Here is a 20,158-nt window from a genome sequence, read left to right on the forward strand (position 1 = left end):
ACTGCAGAGCACAGAATACATCAAACATGCTACTATGCCGTACGTGTACGTGACTCGCGGTCGTTTGTTTGCGTAATGTGTCATATCCCTTACGAAAACATTTTCAACTTGAAAGAGAACGGGAGAGAAAGTGTCCCTTCCGCCGCAGGACCTTCGTGTACCAATTTTTGACAAAAAAATGATTTTCTTTAAAACGTATGTTGGTTAAGATCTATTACAAGAATCAACTTCCGATCACGTTTATCTTAATCAAATGTAGTAAATCTTGACGAAAGATACGAGAGAGGGGTTAAAGTCTCTCAACAGTAGTTAAAATGCCATCCCGAGACTGGATATATAACACAATTTTTAAACATTTACGCATTGTTCAAGACAAATGCGGCCCTCATTGGCATTCAACGTCTTGCATTGCTCGACTATGATGTAATGCAATATATAATGCCGTGTTAATTTAGTTGAGATACTTATTTTGATGAAGTGAAAAACGTTCAGATATATTCTCCTTGAAAGGAGTGAAAACCTGAACATATAAAGGTCGAAGGTCATGATTCTGTTTTATATGTGGTCGTGATATTTCTGTTGCCTAGCAACAGCGCATGTGCTCACCTATATCAGCCTACGTGAAATTTTGACATTCTACATCGCCCACGGTCGTTGGTGACAATGTCATTGCGACATAGAGCGACGCTTCGAAATAATAGATCTTTCAGAAACATATAATATTTTTCCTGACATGATGACTTTAATTTTCTTTCACATGATGGGATATTTGAATTTTAACATAATTTTCATTATGTTTGAGCTATTTATTTAGTGCGTTTTTGTTCTTCTCTCTCAAATATGTATGCAATATTGGCTTTGCGAACACAATCAATGGTGTACAACATGCATTGTCATTGTTGTCTTCATTAGAATTTTAATCCGGAGCAAAATTCGGTCGTCATCCGATAAGACTGGACAGTTTTTACTCAGGCTGTGTCAACAAGATGAAGCACAGGGCCTTGCGAAATTATTTTAGGGGTTGAACGAGAAACTCTATGCTATAAAACAAAACAAAATATCGGCGATTTCAAAAAGAAATAGATAATGTGGATTATTCTTACCAAAGTCAGGTAGAAACTGGATAGTCCCTGAAAGAGAACACATACATCGAAACTTGGCGTGGACAGAAATTCATGTGATTGACACTAGTTTTTGTTACTTACAAGAAACGTGCTTACACCCATTGAGTGTTTGTTTAGAGTGACTAAAAGACTCGGAACGACTTAATTACGTGAAGCGTTAAATCTTGCCAAATTGTCAAAACCCGATCCTGCACGACGCAAATTAAGGCATATTACACACGTGGACATAATAGCATTTAAACTGCGTGAAAGCTTTGACTAAGAAATCCTCTCAACGCATACATGGGTTATTCAAACTTCGAACAAGAGCCCTGGCATCGCTGCCTGCAGCCTTGAAACCATGTAAATGGAATAAACTTTCGTGTAATATGTACAGAAAAGACAGTTTTCACACGGTAGACGGAAGTGTAAATCTAATTTGAGCGTTTATCTCGTTTACCAGACATCTATACATTTGTTGTTCGCTGCGTACAAACATCCAAAATGCTATTACGTCCAGCCGATGGTTTAATACATTCCAAGGTCCAGAAGTGATATAAATTGTTGAACGCCCATGGGCTAGATGCTGGGTATGGTCAGTGGTTGAATTGACCAGGCATTCAAATGAGTGACCACGCATAATGCTGTTGCTACACACCGCAAAACAACAACAACAAAAACTACCATTGAATGCCAGTTGTTTCATTTACCAAAGGTATAAAGTAAACTGTGGTCAGGGTGTTTTTAATTTGCTTTGCCTGTTCTTGATATTTTAGATGAAACCTCAACGATGGACAAGGGAGCTGCCTTGGGTGTCCCTCAGGTTTTTTATTTCTGTATGAAATAACGGACTCTGCGAAATGCGACTATCACAATACCGAAGTGATTTGCTGAGAAGGATTAGCGAAAGTGTTTCAGCAGTTGGATCGAGTTTGCTTGATTTCACGTGTTTTGACCCACTCACTGTAAATGGATTCACCCATCGACTGTGTCAACACATCGTCTTAAGCGATTGTCTTGGGCTTCGCTGACGTCACACCGTCATCCTGGCTCCCACCCACGGGGCATAGACATGTCTGGGATAGCGGCAGACAGGAAAATATCGCCGTTTGTTTGTTTTAACATTTTGATCACGCTTGATGTCTTCATGTATGTTCACAACTCGATAGGTGTTTTCACAAATTCTTCCAAAAGCAAACACCATTCTGTCAGCGCATATCACAGAAGAAGAGCGAGCATGTGCAAGGGAGGAAAAGACTGGACAGGCATTGGGTTGTAGCATAAAGAATTAACAGCAATAATTTTCAATAATATTTTCATTATGTTTTTCCATAAAACAAGTACATTTTCTCACTCTATCCCCTACAAAGGCATGTTTGTCGATGAATAAATTCTAGACCTAAAAAACTAAGTTGTGATCAATAAATTTGAACAGGATAACACGCATATAAACCTGTTTTAACAGTTGTAAACTAGGTGGTTTGATCTACAAATTTTGCGAGTAGAACAAGAAACGCTATTTTATTAAAAAATTACACAAATACTGGGAAATACATTGAAAGATAAAGGTGATTGGGTAATAATGTTTGTATCGTGAAGAATCACTTTGGTTTTGACTATCATTTCTATAGCTTTCGATTTTGAACATTTTCATTTAGAAGAAACACATCTTACGGCATGAAAGCATGGAGGTTTGGTTGCAGGGACTGTCTTCATCCGTGGAATCTCTTTGATCCAAAATATGCCTCAGAGTAACTCTCTTTCCATCCAAACAGAGGCTCAGAGAAAAAGTAAGTCTAAATCTGGATACCTGCCACCCTCTTGTCAGGAAGAATTACACGCATATTCACCTAAACACATTATTCTTTAATCTCTTAGGAAAACAACCTACGGGGGGAAGTTTCAATATTGAACCCATTAATTATCCCAAAGAGACATGTTTTTTTAAAGTAGTCCCCATAACACAGAGTGAGGAATATCGCAAAGTGCTGACACTTTAAGTAGGACGAAAATGTATGGCTAGAGATACATTTAGATATGAAAATACATGAAAGATGGAGCAAGCCCTTCGTCCGTGGGATTTTGTTTTGCATGTATATGTACAAATTGCCACTCACCCAACCACCCAACCCCCGCTCGATTAATTTGGTCATGTTTTAATTGATAGAATATTGTATACGCTGTTGAATCTGAAAGAGCCCCGTTCTTAAATTTTAGGCCAGTAAAGCGGGGGATAGCAGTTTTTCTATGTACGCACTGGCGGTCCATTCAATGTTGGTGTTCAAATACGATTAATTATTGTGCAAACACTTAACAATGTATAGTGTTTGCTATGATGGCCATCATCGGAGAACTTTGGTACTATATTTCATTTGTTTATTTGTGTATGAATGTGTGTCTGTTTCTTTGTTTTTTTCTTTGTTTTAACCTTAAGACTTAGCAAATAAGAAATATTGAAATAATTGGGGGGGGGGGTATGATCAGCGATGAAACCGTAATCTTGACAACATGGTCAAGTCCTCAAGGTCTTTCAAGTTTCCCACCCCTTGCAGATCTCTTGATCGCTTAATCATCTCCGTACATGAAGGGGATTAGGTGCTGACATGTTCAAATGGGGAGGCGTCACGGGATGTCCCCCTCCGGCAGTAGAAACTATGGAATTAGATATTTCACAAGTGCATTCCAAACACGTCGAGATTCATCCCCGCTAAGCGCACCAACAAAGGAGGTCTCCTATTTTGAAGTACAAAACACAATTCACAACTCATACCCAGACCTCCTGCAGAGACAGGGATACCAACTTACACCCATTTAGTGTGCCCTGACGCAAAGCTGAAATACATCTGAGATGCGGACATTAATTATATTTCAGATTTATCTGCCGGAAAATTTGGACGCTAAATATAGAAAAGGAAATATATCAGCATACCTCATAGCCAAAAGCAAACCGATCCATGGGATCGAAAATATGTCTGTATAAAGGGGCCTTTTTATCAGCTTTATTACTATCAAATTGATTTAACTGGACACAGCTTTCAAAAGAAAACAAAGGACCAAAGACAACATAAATAATAGTAATTGTCAACAAGGAAGGATGCTGGGACCATGGATTGTGGACTGTCGCTTCAAGCACAAAGATTACTCTATCGATTTACATATGGGGTAATTTCGCTGGGAACGTGTTTTCCCAAGCCATAGGGTTAAAAACCGCAAATGTTGCCACAATTCCTAGAGAGTCTTCAATAGCAATAGCCGTCCGTATCGGGATGAGTCGACAAAGTCAGGGGAATTTTAAATTTGCAAAACAGTAAGTGGAAGTCGTGATATTTTTACCCAGCACAAAGAAAGGCTACTCGAGTCTAAAAAGTCTACGCTGTCAAAAAGCCTTGTTTTAGTGCACAAAGCTATTTCGGGACTAAAGGTGATTCTTCGCATGTGTCTATTCTCTGAAGTCAGTGCGCTATGGTCTCAATACAATATGTATACGGGTATCACCTCGTAAAATCTATTTTGTCAAGGCAAGTTTGTAAGGCTTGTCATGCTACAGCGTCCGGTTGTAGAATAGAATTCGATCGGTTCCCGGCATGCTTTGGCTGAAGCTAAATTTTTAACAAAGATCTGGCATCAGTGTTGAAGTTCTTTTTTTGCTGTTTGATAGCTGTAATTTTACCCGTCTAGTTGTTATTCAAGGAAAGACATGCCCAAAAGTTACCTTGGATGAAATCAGAAAAGTCTTTTATCTTTCAATGTATATTGGACATCATTACGATATTGTGTCTGTTAGTACGGCACTTTATTTCCTTTCGCTTCTCCCTGGCCAACCACCTGGGTACCGAGGTGGATCGGTTATATATATATATATATATATATATATATATATATATATATATATATATATATATATATATATATATAGACACAGAAGGAAAATCCTGTTGTGCAAGTATTAACAAAAACAGCTATAGACATAATATTATCACAATCAGCCTATTATGCAAACTTTCATTTTATATATATATATATATATATATATATATATATATATATATATATATATATATATATATATATATATATATACAAAGTATGCAAGTATGCGGTTCGACTTGTCCGATACAAAGTGCACAATACAAAAGTAGAGCAAGATATATAAGGGTTGCTGGAGAATTGATTTTACAATTTCATCTCTAAAACGTTGTTTCGTGAGTCGCGAGACTCACTTATCAGGAGACTAAACATGAGTGAATCGACATCGCTGATTACGAAGATGTTGGAATTTTGGTTGAGATTGACAGTTGTTGCATAACAATATGTTGCTGCTGTTATGATTATCCATTTCCAAGGAGAGGACTGATTTACGTCGTGGAATGTATTTGGAAGTTACTAGTTGTTGCATAATGATGCTTCAGAGACGGTGTGAGGACACAAGCGATGTTTACCCCATGTAGATTCACTCCACTTTATTCTCCCGACGAGTGAGTGAGTCTCGCGACTCATGAAACAACGTTGTAGAGATGAAATTGTAAAGTCAATTCTCCATCAACCTTTATATATATATATATATATATATATATATATATATATATATATATATATATAATATATATATATATATATATATATATATATATACGGTAAAAAATGATAACAAGTAGAACACAGGACTTTGGCGTTACTCAGAGTTTCACGCTACATGTGCTCTCTGTAGCGATCATCAGACGCTAGATATATATATATATATATATATATATATATATATATATATATATATATATATATATATATATATATGAACACAACGGAGAGTATTTGCCTAATCATCCATGCATCGATTCATCTATGCAGATAGATAGATAGATAGATAGATAGATAGATAGATAGATAGATAGATAGATAGATAGATAGATAGATAGATAGATAGATAGATAGATAGATAGATGGATGGATGGATGGATGGATGGATGGATGGATGGATGGATAGATGGATGGATGGATGGATGGATGGATGGATGGATGGATGGACATATAGATGTATGAATGGTCAATCAAATACTTTCCATTGTAAGTGTACATAAAGGCCTAGTTACTGTAACCGTTGGCAATTGTTTTGAGGTTTTTGTTGTCTGTATCAGGAACACTTTCTAGGTCTACTTCCCACGGCGTGTTGTCTGGTCAGCTTGTCAACATTGAATGTATATGTATGTCCTGCATTGTTAGTGTTGACATCAAATTCAGGTCCGGTACGGCCGACAACACAACGATGACAAATCAAATTTCCCGTTTTCTTAAAGGGTTACAGTAAATATACCAAGAAACAGTAGTTGATAGATAAATCAATTTGAAATATGATACAACAGTAACTTTAACGCTAAGCTCCCCCCCCAAAAAAAAAAACCAAACCAAAAACATTGAAATATCAAAATATGTCCAAGGAAAAGGGCGGGATCGTGAAATTTTTCGTCTTCTCTAAATGGGTCATTTTTGTTGTTGTTGACGGAGGCGCGAGAAGACTTTGCCGGTCCACCCCGACCGTAACGCTCCTTTACCTAGTACCCATAGGGACTTAGACTTGCGCTATACACAGTCAGTTTAGTCACGACTAATGTTTTGTATCTCATCATACTCTAGGGAGAAGATGAAAGAGTACTGGCTTTCTGGTATCTTTTAGGATGCACTGTCAGAAAAGGGTCATCTTGAACTTTCTAACATTATGCGCAAATGCCTGTTTGTTTTTCCGTTTCTATATACACTATTCGTACTTTGGATTTCGTGGTTAAATTGTACCGTATATTACATTGTTCGCAGATGGATTTATTTTCACGTTTTACGGATATGCAATCATTTTCCCAGTGAGGACCACGGCCCCTGACCGCAACATAGATCTTCCATTAACCATGGAAGTTGCTGCAGAACGTATCAAGTGATGTAAAATTAGGCTTGTATTGCCAACATGGGATCCTAGTCAGGATCACCTTTGACAATTAGAAGACAGCAGTACATTAGTTAATTTTAGTAACAATCGAAATAACCTAATACGCGCGCATTTGATTCCGAGAAGACCGTGACTACATGCTTGTGCCGCGAGGCAAATATGGCCAAGTATGAACCACTTTTTAAAGTCAGCCAGTGTAACTTTATGCAATCAATAATTGTGAAACCGATATTGGGATACAACATGAACCTAAGTATTAGCACATCACAACTTGGAGTTTCTCTTCAGAACAAAAACAAATCACACAATGCCGTGATGAAAACTGCTTCGGGCAAGTACGTTCGCGGTAATGAGCGAAACCAAGGAGCTGAGTTGGTTATAGAATAGACACAAAACCATGCGCTGAGTGTGAACCAACTGTCATTGTGTGCATTAAAACAATAGTTATGCAATGTTTTAAAAGGCTGACTTCAGAATGCATCGGTTGCTGCATACTCTCGAACCTGTCAAACTGCTGGAAAGCGGTGGAAGGTGGGGAGGGAATTAAGTGGCAACGGTCAAAGGAAGGACGATATCATATTTCATCATTTGCAAATCCTGATGCAGCTGATGCATTCGATTCAAAGTCTGCTGACAAAATTTCCCAAAAAACGCTCCAAACGGGACCTTGGTACCGTATTTCTATGCATGACACATTCTAAGTCGCCATACAGCTGAAACTCAGGGGCAGAGCCTATTTTTATCTGATGACGTTTTTAAATCTGGTGATGGTATACAGCGCAATTCACTTAAAACATGGGTTTGGATGGAGGGTGGGTGGATTAATGGGTGGCTGGATGGATGGATGGATGGATTGATGGACGGATGAATGGATGGGTAGATGGATGGATGGATGGATTGATTGATGGATGGATGGGTGGATAGATATATGGATGGACGGAGGATGGCTGGATAGATGGACGGACGGGCGGATGAATGAATGGTGCATGGGTGGATGGGTGGAATAAACGTTTTTCACTGCAAAAAGGAAGCACTGTTATGTTTTAAACGTCGTCACATACAGGGAAAGCATGATGAGTTAAGTTCAGCGATGATTAATTCGTAAGCTTACATCTAAAATCATTGGTAACTTTTGTAAAGCAAAAGGAAAATAATAGAGAGAGTATAACTGCTGTTTCACTTGAACCACTGCATTGATGTCATTTAGAAAGACGCTAATGCAAACAACATCGTGTGATTCCAACTCAGATTTTCGAATATTTATGGACTTTGACAGGCTTAACTTAATTCACATAATTTTGCTGTGGACACTTATTGGCTCACAGATCCTAATTATCAGAGATGTGTTTTCAATCTTTGAGAGAGAGGGACATGAGCTATTTACGAAATATTGTTGAATAATCTAAAATATTGCAATCTCATAAATCACATGTATTAAAGACCATTATTGTCTACTGCAAAATAACTGATTAAGGCTATTTCAACTGCTTGTGAATTTCCTGTTTACATAAATATCTTTTTCTGTGTGTCCTTGTTCGTTGTCCTCCAGTTCAAGCGAGCTGGAGTGTCGTACATGTACGTAGAGGACTGCATCCCGGTAAGTGGTGGCGCTGTTACTGATCGATGACCGAAATGATTCCTCACGATTTTCAATAAAGAGAATTCCTCACGACCTCCCATTGAAGTCGAAATGACAACGCAAATGTTCGCCTAGGAAAATGAGGAAGAAAGTCTGGTGGCGGTGACTTTCGATGGTGTTGCCACTGTAACAAACCAGCTTTCAAACGTAAGAAATGTTCCAAGTAAAAGCAAGTTTGACAGCATGTTTTTTTTAATTGAAGCAGTTCAGTACCTCATCCAATTCTCGACTGCAATGCCGACGAGGGCGAGTTTTATCCCAGGCTGTTGTTAACGCCCTCAGTCAGTCGCGCTTGAATCAACAATCTACCTAAAACGTTGTCAAAGATCAACATCTGCCAATGTGGTGACCAGAATCAGCATTATTGCAGAATTTCTAAATGTCAAGCCACAGTCCCTCTATCCACAGTGGATAGAGGGACTGTGGTCAAGCAAACAGTTTGTAAACCTTCGGAACAGGAAAAGAGTTGGCCGCCGTGACTACATTTCTTCCTGTCCGGAATACGAGCTCATCATATGATAAACCGATCATATCTGTATCAACTTTACCTCTCTGAGCTCTTTATTTCGGATAAAACTCCAAGATAAAGTCTTTGAATAAGTTACCTGCTGCTAAATCTCCCCAATTCCTTGCACTGAAACAAGGGACACCTTAAGAAATCGAGAAGAGCGTTAATTGGGGATGTATGTGCGCTTGAATACTTGGAAGATTAAGGGAGTCCTCGTAAGCATAGAAACTAGCCAACAATGGGTAATTACTCAACGAACAGTTAGAATTCTCATCCTATTTGTCTTGTGTTTAAATAGTCGGTGATCGACACAAGAATTAGCTTTCTATGCATTACCAATCACATTGAACAACACGGTGAGCGGAAAGACAATACCAGTGTTAAGATCTCGCACCGCCCGAGCCAATCATGCATGCGTTCCGCACCCCGCTCTCTTTACACTGAATAAAACTGAACGGACTTGCGTTGGTGTGTGCATATACTGACAACAGTCAGCTTTGTCTCAAAGCAATTAGGTTTACCAGTCAAGAAATCTTCTGTGCCCCTTTTCTGACGATTGTAAGATATTCTCTGACTGGTGAAAGCACACGTACGTTACTCGAATCCAAGCATTGTAAGATGGTGTGCAACCGCCTTTCTCCTGGTCTTACGCATCGCTGGCTGTATTTTTTAATTTTCTATTTCAAGTTTTTACCCATAGATGCATTCCTGGTTGTGTCACGGGATTTTTTGCGTTGAATTGTCAAGAAGTTTTGCTTTGCGCGCGTCATATCCCACTAGTTATCAACTTTTACCGAGGTCCGATTTAAATGAACGAGTAAAACAGTGAACAAAGTCCAAACTTACCTAAATTGGTCGTCCCCACTTTGCGATGCCTTCGTTAAACATCGGAGACTCAACTACTGATGACACCTTTCACTCGCCACACATGCGTACTATGGACAATGCTTCCAAAAAGTACATTAAGGGTGCATAGGTGAGGCCATATTACATAACACACGAGGTCTTTTTAAGAAAGCCCAGCATTCGGCAAGAGACCCCAACGATTATTTATTCAGTTTCAATTCATTGAGATTTTGTGGAAGAAGGCGTCGATCAAAGTACTTGAAAGCGTTACCTATAGATCCCCTTTTTAAAAGACACTAGTAACTGCTTAGAGTAAACATAGCTGGTTTGCATTTGGGAAAATTAAATAGACCGCCGGTGAACTAAAAGAAATTGTGTAAATAAAGGGAAAGTCCAGTATTTTCGTTAATACTTTTCGCATTGAAGTCACTGATTAAACTAGTGTGACTTGACACAAAAATGGCTTAAATGGGGACGGTGGCAATATCTCCATTGAGTCCGGAGGAACGCCCCTTTTTTTCAAAAAAAGAGTTCGTTATTGTCATTTGACGCGCTCCCCCATGCCCGAGAGCTTGCTGCAACAATTGCGATGTTCAGTTGTGAAGCGTGGGTTCACGGTCTTCAAATGACGACATCTGCCCTAAGAGGGCGAAATTTACAATTGGGGCAAATTTACAATCGGTCTTTTTCATGGCGTGCATTTGGATTCCAAAGTGCCTTGAAAAGAGAGTAGCTATAGTACAGCCAGAGAACCACTCCATTATTTTGACGTCCGATTTTGTAGCTCTCTGCGGCATGTACTTTCTCCTCTTCAGTTTATCTAGCATTTTGTATTCGAAAGCTTTGGCGAGAAGCGCAAGTGCTCGCCGAAGACTTGATTTTGTATTGATGGATTATGGGAAAAGGCCTGACCCGGATGTAGGTATCCGATTAAAAGCCATTTATCCGTTTGAAGATGCCATTGTATTGTCTTGTCGGTGGGAGCATTGTGTCATTACAAACGGTGGGCGCATAGAAAAACTGTACAAAGAGAGCAAACTAACGCGATTATTCTCCGATCTGAAGACTGTTACTTGTGTCAACAAAGCAGCATAGAAGATATTGTTGATTATTGAGAACTTTTCTAAACACTTTGTTTTGTCGAATGTTGTCTGTAGTTACGATAAATCGTGACCGTGTCCTGCTCGGGGAGCTCCATGTTAGAGGAATAAGGATCGGGCGATGTTTAAAACTGACACGCCTTTGGAATGTAGGGATATAGCGAAGCAAAGGAAGGCGGTGACGGCAGGTTGAAAAATCCGCATGTTTGTATGCGCGGGATAAAGTGTATGCGATTATCGTAATGTCTAGCCAATAATGGAGATAATGGCTTCACCAAGAAAACTGCGACTAAGATGGTGTGTTCAATCGTCCAAACTATGACTAGCCAGCTCTTGATGAACCTCATAAGGCGATTACTGACAAAAAAGACAACACAAAGCAAAACAGTCCGACTTTGGAAAGTGCTGCTCGCAAGCAGCAGAGACCTGTCACTTGCCAAGAGTGGAAAAAAAATATCCCATGAATATCGACGACGATTTCACGCATCACAAGAAAATCGCCGAACAATGCCGAACAATGCCGAGTCACTTCAGCCAGGGAAAGTGATGCAACTCTCTAATTAAGGACAAAAAGTACCCTTTAGGCCAACTATGGCGATGGCATCAAACACTAGTTCGTCTGTCTTGTGCGGTTCTAAAAATTGAATTTCAAAGTATCTGATCCGATCACCGCCGTGAATCTAATCTGAAAGTAGCCTGATGATGTCATAAGTTCCTTTGAGGTCAATATTCGGAAAACGAAATGAATGATAATGAACAGCTGAAGATAAAGCATACGTCTGGGACGATCGAGCGCTCACCTACCGACCTTCCGAATTTTATGGTCGACCTAAAATGTTCAATTTTCAGGCTATACCGTGCTATAGAGTGTTATGTCTCTTATCGAGGATATGATGATGATGATGATGATGATGATGATGATGATGATGATATATATATATATATATATATATATATATATATATATATATATATATATATATATATATATATATATGTATATATATGCCACCTGATTTATCAGAAACCTCGTAGAAATACCACTTGGCGCAAATGATGTCTTTGCGAACAGATTGATGAGACGACCACATAAAGAATAATAACGACCTGTGTGCGTGCTGCACTTCAAGGTAATTTGTCAAGTGTTAACCACAGAGTGACATAATATTTTACTGCCTTAATGTTTTGACTGGTTGACATTTAATTGGTACCCTTTTTGATATTGTAAACGAGACGTGACATTGGATAGTCAGACTTTGCCCTCAAGACTAAGCGTTGACCAGCAGAATGACTTTGTCATATCATTTTAGCTCTTTTGTATTCAAGACGACGGGCCTTCAAATGACGAGATAGTTCTCTTTAGCATGACATAGCATATTCATTTCTGCGTTCTTTTGTTAACAATATGGAATGAATTTGCTCGTGTATAGATATTGCAAAACAAGCAATGAATAAAAAGGATATTAAGACTTACTTTGATTTCTCTTGTATGCCCGCCTTCCGCGAAACTTTCTCAAACAAATGCGCGATAATCTGCCCTTTCATGGATTCGGAACTGATTGCTCGAGCGGCGGCTTCTTGCTTACCGTAAAAGGTCGTAAAACCAAAGCCTATTTAACGACCTCGTTTTTCAAACGTTTTGTGTTACTTACAACGTTTTGGCACCTCGGGCAGTCAGCTCGGTAATCAGATCTTGTAAATTTAGGTGGCAGCTTAGGTTAGCTTCTTTTAAACTGAACAGAAAAGCAAGAAAAGGGTAGCCTTGTTTCGCGTTGTTTCCAGAAAATTAAATAGTAATTTTGTTTTTTTACATATCATAGGATTTTCCAACCACTTGAATATTTACTATCGATTAATATATTCGATGCAAACCTATCACCGTGTGGAAAATCACCATATGTCGATACTTGGTCATACGTTAGACTTTTTTCAGTGACGGCGGAAATTACGTAATACTTAAGTGATAAGCAATAGGTAAAATGACCCCGCTGATCACGTGTCGTTTCCGGAGTACCTTGAAATTTTAGGAAGTACAGTATTACGCTCAGTTCCTTACAAGTACACGGCCCACAAAAGTTACAGAGCACGGTAACTAAGTGTAAGGACACGCGGTTTGTACATCAGCAGCCAGGTATTTCGATTCAGTCAGTACATTTGTACTTGCGACATTGAGAGAACATTTTTCAGTGTCTCCCTGAAAACGACGTACGGTTGAGTTGTATACGGTGAGTCTCTGGGTTTGAACCCAGTTCAAAGCCAACTGGCGTTATGAAATAACAAGTGTTGAAATACATTATTGTTTTAGGGTGAAAATCTTTGTGCACGCTGTGAATAAGAAAGACTGCACCAACGTCCCTCGGACGGTGACTGCACCTACTAAGAACACCTGATCATCCGCCTTCTATCATCGGGTAAGTCGAGAAAACAACACTCGTGACGATGGCGTGAGTGATGACGATCGAACGATGCCCTGATAGTATCTGTTGTCTGGCTGACTTTTACTCTGCAGCGAGTATAAAGGGTTTGGATATTACTAGAAAAAGAAAGGACATTTCAAAATGAACTTAATGAACTTAATGTTGCATAGGATGAACATTTAGGGACATTTCGCTAATAAAGTTGAACATAATAAACAGGAATCAGAACTAATGAAATAATATGAAAATAATTTTAAACTAAACAGGCCGATTTCCCTTGCTTTGTCTTCAACGATGGAATGGGAGAGGATAATTTTGCTAGAGCTAGTTGTCTGAGCTTTCTCCCATCTTGTTAGACTTATTTCTCAATTCGCCTTAATTTACAGAAGAAATCAACTCTGCGATTTTTGGCAACTAATACGACTTTACCGATTTGTTTTGTAATTTAATAAAATAAAACATTGCCGCGGCACGCTATGCTAATTCGGTAAAGCCTACATGCGTAGTTGAGTCAGTAGGAACGCGTTCGTGAGATAACTTCGGTCGCTTTGTGTGTACACGAGAAATAGACTGAGAGCTGGTCCGGATGTAGCCATTGCTCGAGACAAATATGGTACCTTCTCTGTCTGTCTGGGCACTACAGTAGCGCGACAAAACACACCCAAACCAAAAGCGGATTAAGGTATCGTAAGTGTTTTGTTTACGGTTCTCAATCCCAGTCTACTTAAGTGCCTTTACTTCTCTCTGTGATTCATCTACTTGGATCGAAAAAAAAATTAACACCATAAAACAACTTCTTTTCAGATTCCTTAAAGGCCAAATAGCTGTATTTTTTGCAGATATTTTAATCATTTTTCTTCGATGAACCAAATATATTTTCTTATTCTGTACGCCTAAAGTGAAATACGCCGCATTGACCCTGAAAGTACAAAGCATTGTGGACAAGCCGCAATGTTATTGTTAACGTGTGAGTTCCACTCCAGACTAAAATTCAGTTGTCAATAATAACATTGAGCAATACACACAGACATACATACGGAGGCTGTGCTGGCAAGCTGAATAGTGGGTCCGAGTTTGGACATGACTTAGGGAGTTAATAAAGAACTGTACATGTAGTTTACAAAAAGGGCAAAATAATGGAAACAAAATCAAAATTTACAGCTAATGGAGCTTTACAAAATGAAGACTGAATTGATGGTGCCGGTGATATAAAATAGCACTCATTCGTAGTAGAAAACAATATAACTTATAATGGACATTATATGAAAAACTAAATGAATTCATAGAAGGAAGTGTGCTCTCGTCATTTTTGTCGTGCATGGGTGATTTACTAGGATAGTGGTCCTCCATTGTCAGCGGGTCACACTGAATATGATAGGAGAAGGTGGAAAAGTGTCAAGACAGGGTAAAGAGTGTCATTTCTCGTCCAGTGGATCATTGTCATGCGCAGAAAAATAATGATGAGCTTTTCCGTTTTATTTTTTGTGCTTTTACATGTGAAAAACGAGTGACACTTGTTAGGGGAATGAGTCCACAGCTATCAACTTTCTCTCTATTGCCGTAAGAATTCGAAGCTTTGGTTGCAGGTGGCCACTTGGGACTAGCGATCATCCCTAGTCCCCCGCCATAACTGGCGCATTTGTCACTTGAACCTTTCACATAGCATGCCCACGTGGAGTGATTTCTAAACTCTCCCAGGGCGGGAGCACTTAGTCGTCCGCCACAAGGCATATCAGGATCTTGAAGAGGGTTACAATTCAACGCGAAGTCCTTTCCGAACAATCAGCCTGCAATTAATGTGAAATGGCAACCCTGGCTGCCTTTATTTAGCAACTGGCAACGATTGCATTATTCAATCCAACAAACCCTGAATTGAATTCTCTGATGCAATAACCACATTCCAGCGTACCTCCATACAGGGTCTGTCAATTGCCTTTCTCTCATTTGCCAGCTGTATCGCATTAGGAATGATTCTTTCAGCTTAGAAGGGCCTGGTCTACGCCGGTGTATACTTTCATACCACTGTGGTCCCGAGTGAAGAGAAAGAAACCCACAACTCGTTTTCCCTTCGAGTTCACAGCTCCACTCCTGGGATGCATTCTGTTATTCAGCATCACCAACAAACAAAAACCATCTGATTTTATTGTTCACACTAAAATTCAATTAGAAGACAAAAAACGCAGTTTCAATCGAATAGGATGAATTTGTATTTTTACGACACAGTGTATAATCAGTCAGGAAGATGCCGCGCGTTTTCTTACAGAATGCCGTTATATGCAAAGTAAATTCTATGGAGTTCAGTTGCGGCAAAGAAAAATGACATTCATCCGTTCTCCTCTGTCGCTCTGTGTCAGTCGAATGTCCAGTACGTAGCCTATTCTTTTTATGATTTGGTTTTTCAGGTGAACTTTGTTAGCTCCCGGTCTGTTGATAAGATGACTACTTACTGAAGGAAAATAGCTGTGTGTTTTCATGGTATTTTCATTATTTGGCCCGGTAGGAAATCAAGCATATACCCCTACTTTTGCCCCCTACATTATTCTGAAATACCAAGTATTGTCCCTATCGACACGCCGCATTGTGTATATTTGTAATGTTATTAAATGACGAATCGATTCAAGCCCGAAACAAACCTTTAGCTATCTAAAGTAGTGTGGGACTACACACACGTATATGCACTACCGCCCGTGTTGACAAGTTAAACGGTTAGTGTTTCGACACGTTTTCGAGCAAAACAAGCAAATGTGTCGAAAAATCGGGTAAAATTAATGGAAAGTAAGTTTAAAGTTACAACTGACGTAGCTTTAACATCAACTCGCCTTGTCCTATCGCTATAGTTTCAACGGAAAATGCGCGACAAATAACCGCTCTAATTGAACCGGATAGAGTCATAAAAATGGTATTAGCGGAATAGTTTTAAGAGATTTTTACGAGTGGGCAAGAGCGAGTCGATGGGATAATGACAAGACCCGAGAGGAATCATTTTATTAATCGTCAAATCCCGGTGATGGAAATGAGCAAATTACATGAAGCTTTTCTATTAATCCCATTCCAAAAACACAAAAGAGAAGCCAGAAGTGGCAAACGGGCGGCAGTTAAGTCAAAGTCGGTTGTGCGGTCAACCGTTAACACTTAATGTAAAGGGTGAAAAATATACTGGTTTTCGTCGGATTCCTTTTAATATAGAGATATTTACCTCTCATATGCAAGGGCCAAGATATTGACCTCTGACCCCTACAGATCCGCCGTGTACATGCCCTTGAAGAGGAGGTACTCCAAACACTTTCATACGGGGGTGTGCCCACAGGGTACCCAGACATCTGGTCGTTGTTGTTTGTATTGTTGTTTATGTTTGTTAGTCGTGTTGTTGTTGCCGTTGTTGACCGACAAAATTCAAAGAACATAACTGTTGTGTTGTTGTTGGTTCAAACGTAATGTAGATGTCATAAGAAACGCGCTTGGTCAACAACGACAACAACAACATGACTAATAAACATAAACAACAATACAAACAACAACAACCAGATCTCTGGGTCCCCAGTGGTGTGCCGCCCAAGTTTAAACAAAGTTTTACCGTTATTCGACTGTATGAAGGTTTTCCTGAAGTGAGGGGTTTTGATGAAAAGTGACCCATGTTTAGGGATATTTTTCATGAAAGAGTAACCCATTCAGACGGCTCAAACTTGACTACACCCTTCAATGGGAGTACCTATCCCTGGGGTTGCATGCTGGATTGGGCTCTTTAGCCCCCTTCCCGTTTTGCTGCAGTACACCTTGTTTATAGGTCATTGACACCACCTTGCGACAGCCGTCAGAGGGTTCGAAGGCGGCCTTGCAACGATTCAGTGACCGCCTTCGACTTAATCTACGGCACTTATTTTGGCTGTAAGAGATCGTTTGCCGCTGACATACTCTGAAAGCGAAGCTTCTCTCCCAGTCTACCAAGAACACTAATCTCTAAGTTCCATATATTTACTGAATTGTTGAATAGATATACTTGCACCAGAAATGGTTGTATCCTTTCGCAAAGAAAAAGAAGGGGGGGGGGGAAATGAGCAACGGTATCGACAAGTGTTAATAAAACTCCCTCACATGACGAAGAATATAGAGCACATGAGAGATATCTGTAATGAGCAATGCGGAAACGATTCACAGGTGAAAAAGCCGTTGGTTAAACGCGACAAAGTAATGTAATATAGCATGGGAAAACATTTTTAATCGTGGAAAACAATCAGGCTTGGACGACAAACCACAAACATTTTTTTCTGCAAATATTTTTTTCATGATATAAAAGCTCACAAGATTCGATTCTACCCGTGTGATTCGATTCTACACCGTGTCATTTGTTCACGACATGATATGAGAGAAAGGGTTAATCCAAACCGTAGACGGAAGATCATCATGATTGGTTAGTCGAATACATGCATCTTCCTAGGCTTGGCGGGATCGCGTTGTCTCCCCGCCTCTCTTCGCATGATTTTACATGAAAGACAATAAACAATACGAATCGTCTTTTACTCTTCTACGTAAAAGAGGCGCAGATATGAAAACATGTGTAAGGTCTACCGGAAATTGTAATCAAAAATGACAGATTTCCTCTAAAATTCCTATTGCGCAGAACATATCCAGGGACGTGTTACATTTAGTCACTGAAGGCTTATTTTGATAATCAAATGTATGTGTGCCATTCTCGATTATCTTTTTAAAGTTGACAACTTCAAGGCTCTCTCTCTCTCTCTCTCTCTCTCTCTCTCTCTCTCTCTCTCTCTCTCTCTCTCTCTCTCTCTCTCTCTCTCTCTCTCTCTCTCTCTCTCTCTCTCTCTCTCTCTCAGTTGCACATCATCATACGTAAACCATCGTTGTGACTTGTCCGATGACCTTTGTATCAACTCAAATGCTGTATTTCTTGTCCAGTTCACCCTCCGTAGATTTAGATTTGTGAAAGTTCCCTGATATCATCCGCGGAACCAGGGTAAATTTTTGGTGGCAGTGTTGCTAGAGGTCCTTGATTTGCTGCCAAATACACAACCAGTTTGCAATCATATGCAAACCAACTCTATTTGCTAGAAATTCAAACTAACGTATAAAAAATTAAATAAATTTCCTGATTATGATCGGTGTTGTTTTTTTTTTGTTGTGCATGGAACGTAGGTCACAGTTCGAGCAAATAAATCGATGTTATCCTTGCCCTGAACGATTTTGAAAGCACTCATTCTCCCCTGCACATGTACATGGAACCATAGACAGTGTACCAACAACAAGTTCATTTTCTCCCGTGGTTGTCCACTGAACAGACGATTGAGGGACACTTGTTGAAGATGAAAGTTAATCGTCCTATTTTAACAGCTGTTTCTTGGTCGTCAAATAAAGCGTTCACTCTCGTAAGTGTCATTGACTGGGAAAAGAAATTCCCGAAAAAATCGATCGGTTAACGACAGACAAAGAAAATGCAATACTTAAAGGTCGATGGAAGCTGTTTAGCCTAACTTACCCTTTTCAGTGCAGAGTTCACACGGCTGTATCAGGACACTGGATCCCTTTTCCCGGTTTTCTTCATGCATACCAATCCGTTGCAGATGCCGAGAGCAGATACACACACCCGGAATAGCAAGCAGTGAGGTCGTGGAAATGAGCCCCTCTCAACGTCACAGTGTTTGAACAAATGGAATTCAGAACACAAAGGTACAGGGCTTACTGAGAGTTCAAAAGCTGCTATAGTGAACTGTATAATTAGGCAGTACCTCGCAACTTTATGTAATACACTCTGCGTGGTGGCGTAGATATCTGGTCTCGGCAATCAACGCACGCCCAGACTAACCTATGTATTGATTCAGCGATCGGCTGCAAATGATACAGAAATATGACCACATTTAAAATTATGCTGACATTACCGCACACCGCGACGCACAGAGTGAGACCGGCAGTCCTTTGAAAGGGTGAAGATTTAGGGGAGGGGGGAACCAAGATGCACGCACCGATTGGTCCTAACCTGCACGTCAGCTGAGCAGCAAATGAGCACCGGTCACAGCCCTTAATTGTAATCGATCACCCAAGGCCGCACGAATCGCTGTCACAACAATCAACTCATCAACAAGTCGACTCAATTAGAAAGTAAAATTTCGTGGCTTTTTGTCGTACGTTAGTGACGTTCGTTTTCTAAGGCAGACTTGTTCAATAGCCCTTGCACTGTATTGTAGATCTCCAGATCGGATTTCGTTGCATTTTTGATCTACCAATTTCCTTTTACTCCCGGTCTTCGTTTCTCCGGAGACAAACCCAGTGTGCATGCAACATTTGCACACCAGATTGCTGTTTTTGAAGCTCCATCCTTGGGGATTATGGGTCCCAGGGGAGTAACGCGGTGGACATTAAATCCAAGCATGTCCGGGCCGAAGTCTGTAATATGGACATACCACGAAGCTACCATCAGAGGTTGTCCCGACAGGACGTACGCCTACACGTCATAGAGGGATTTGTTAGAATTACTGGAATCTACACGTGCACTGTTGAATAATTCGGGAGTATTGGCTGCTTAACGCCCAACTGGTGTTTTTTTTTTTGCAGTAAGTAAATAGAACGCGCGTATATTTTTCAGAAAAAGTTTATTCGAATT

General features: G+C 39.9%; 1 protein-coding gene across 3 annotated transcripts in view; it reads right to left on the minus strand.

Annotated features, from left to right (window-relative positions):
- Positions 1–19,454, minus strand: part of LOC139121830 (thrombospondin type-1 domain-containing protein 4-like) — a 121,020-nt gene extending 101,566 nt beyond the window's left edge. The window contains exon 1 of one of the 3 annotated variants that reach the window (XM_070687041.1): positions 19,037–19,454. The gene's annotated coding sequence lies outside the window, so the exon portion shown is untranslated. Of the gene's footprint in view, positions 1–10,028; positions 10,152–19,036 lie in introns of those variants that run through there. The other 2 variants (XM_070687037.1, XM_070687038.1) reach the window with 2 other exon arrangements.
- Between the last annotated feature and the right edge of the window lie 704 nt (positions 19,455–20,158).

The sequence above is a fragment of the Ptychodera flava genome, chromosome 21, assembly GCF_041260155.1.
Source record: "Ptychodera flava strain L36383 chromosome 21, AS_Pfla_20210202, whole genome shotgun sequence".
Lineage (NCBI taxonomy): Eukaryota > Metazoa > Hemichordata > Enteropneusta > Ptychoderidae > Ptychodera > Ptychodera flava.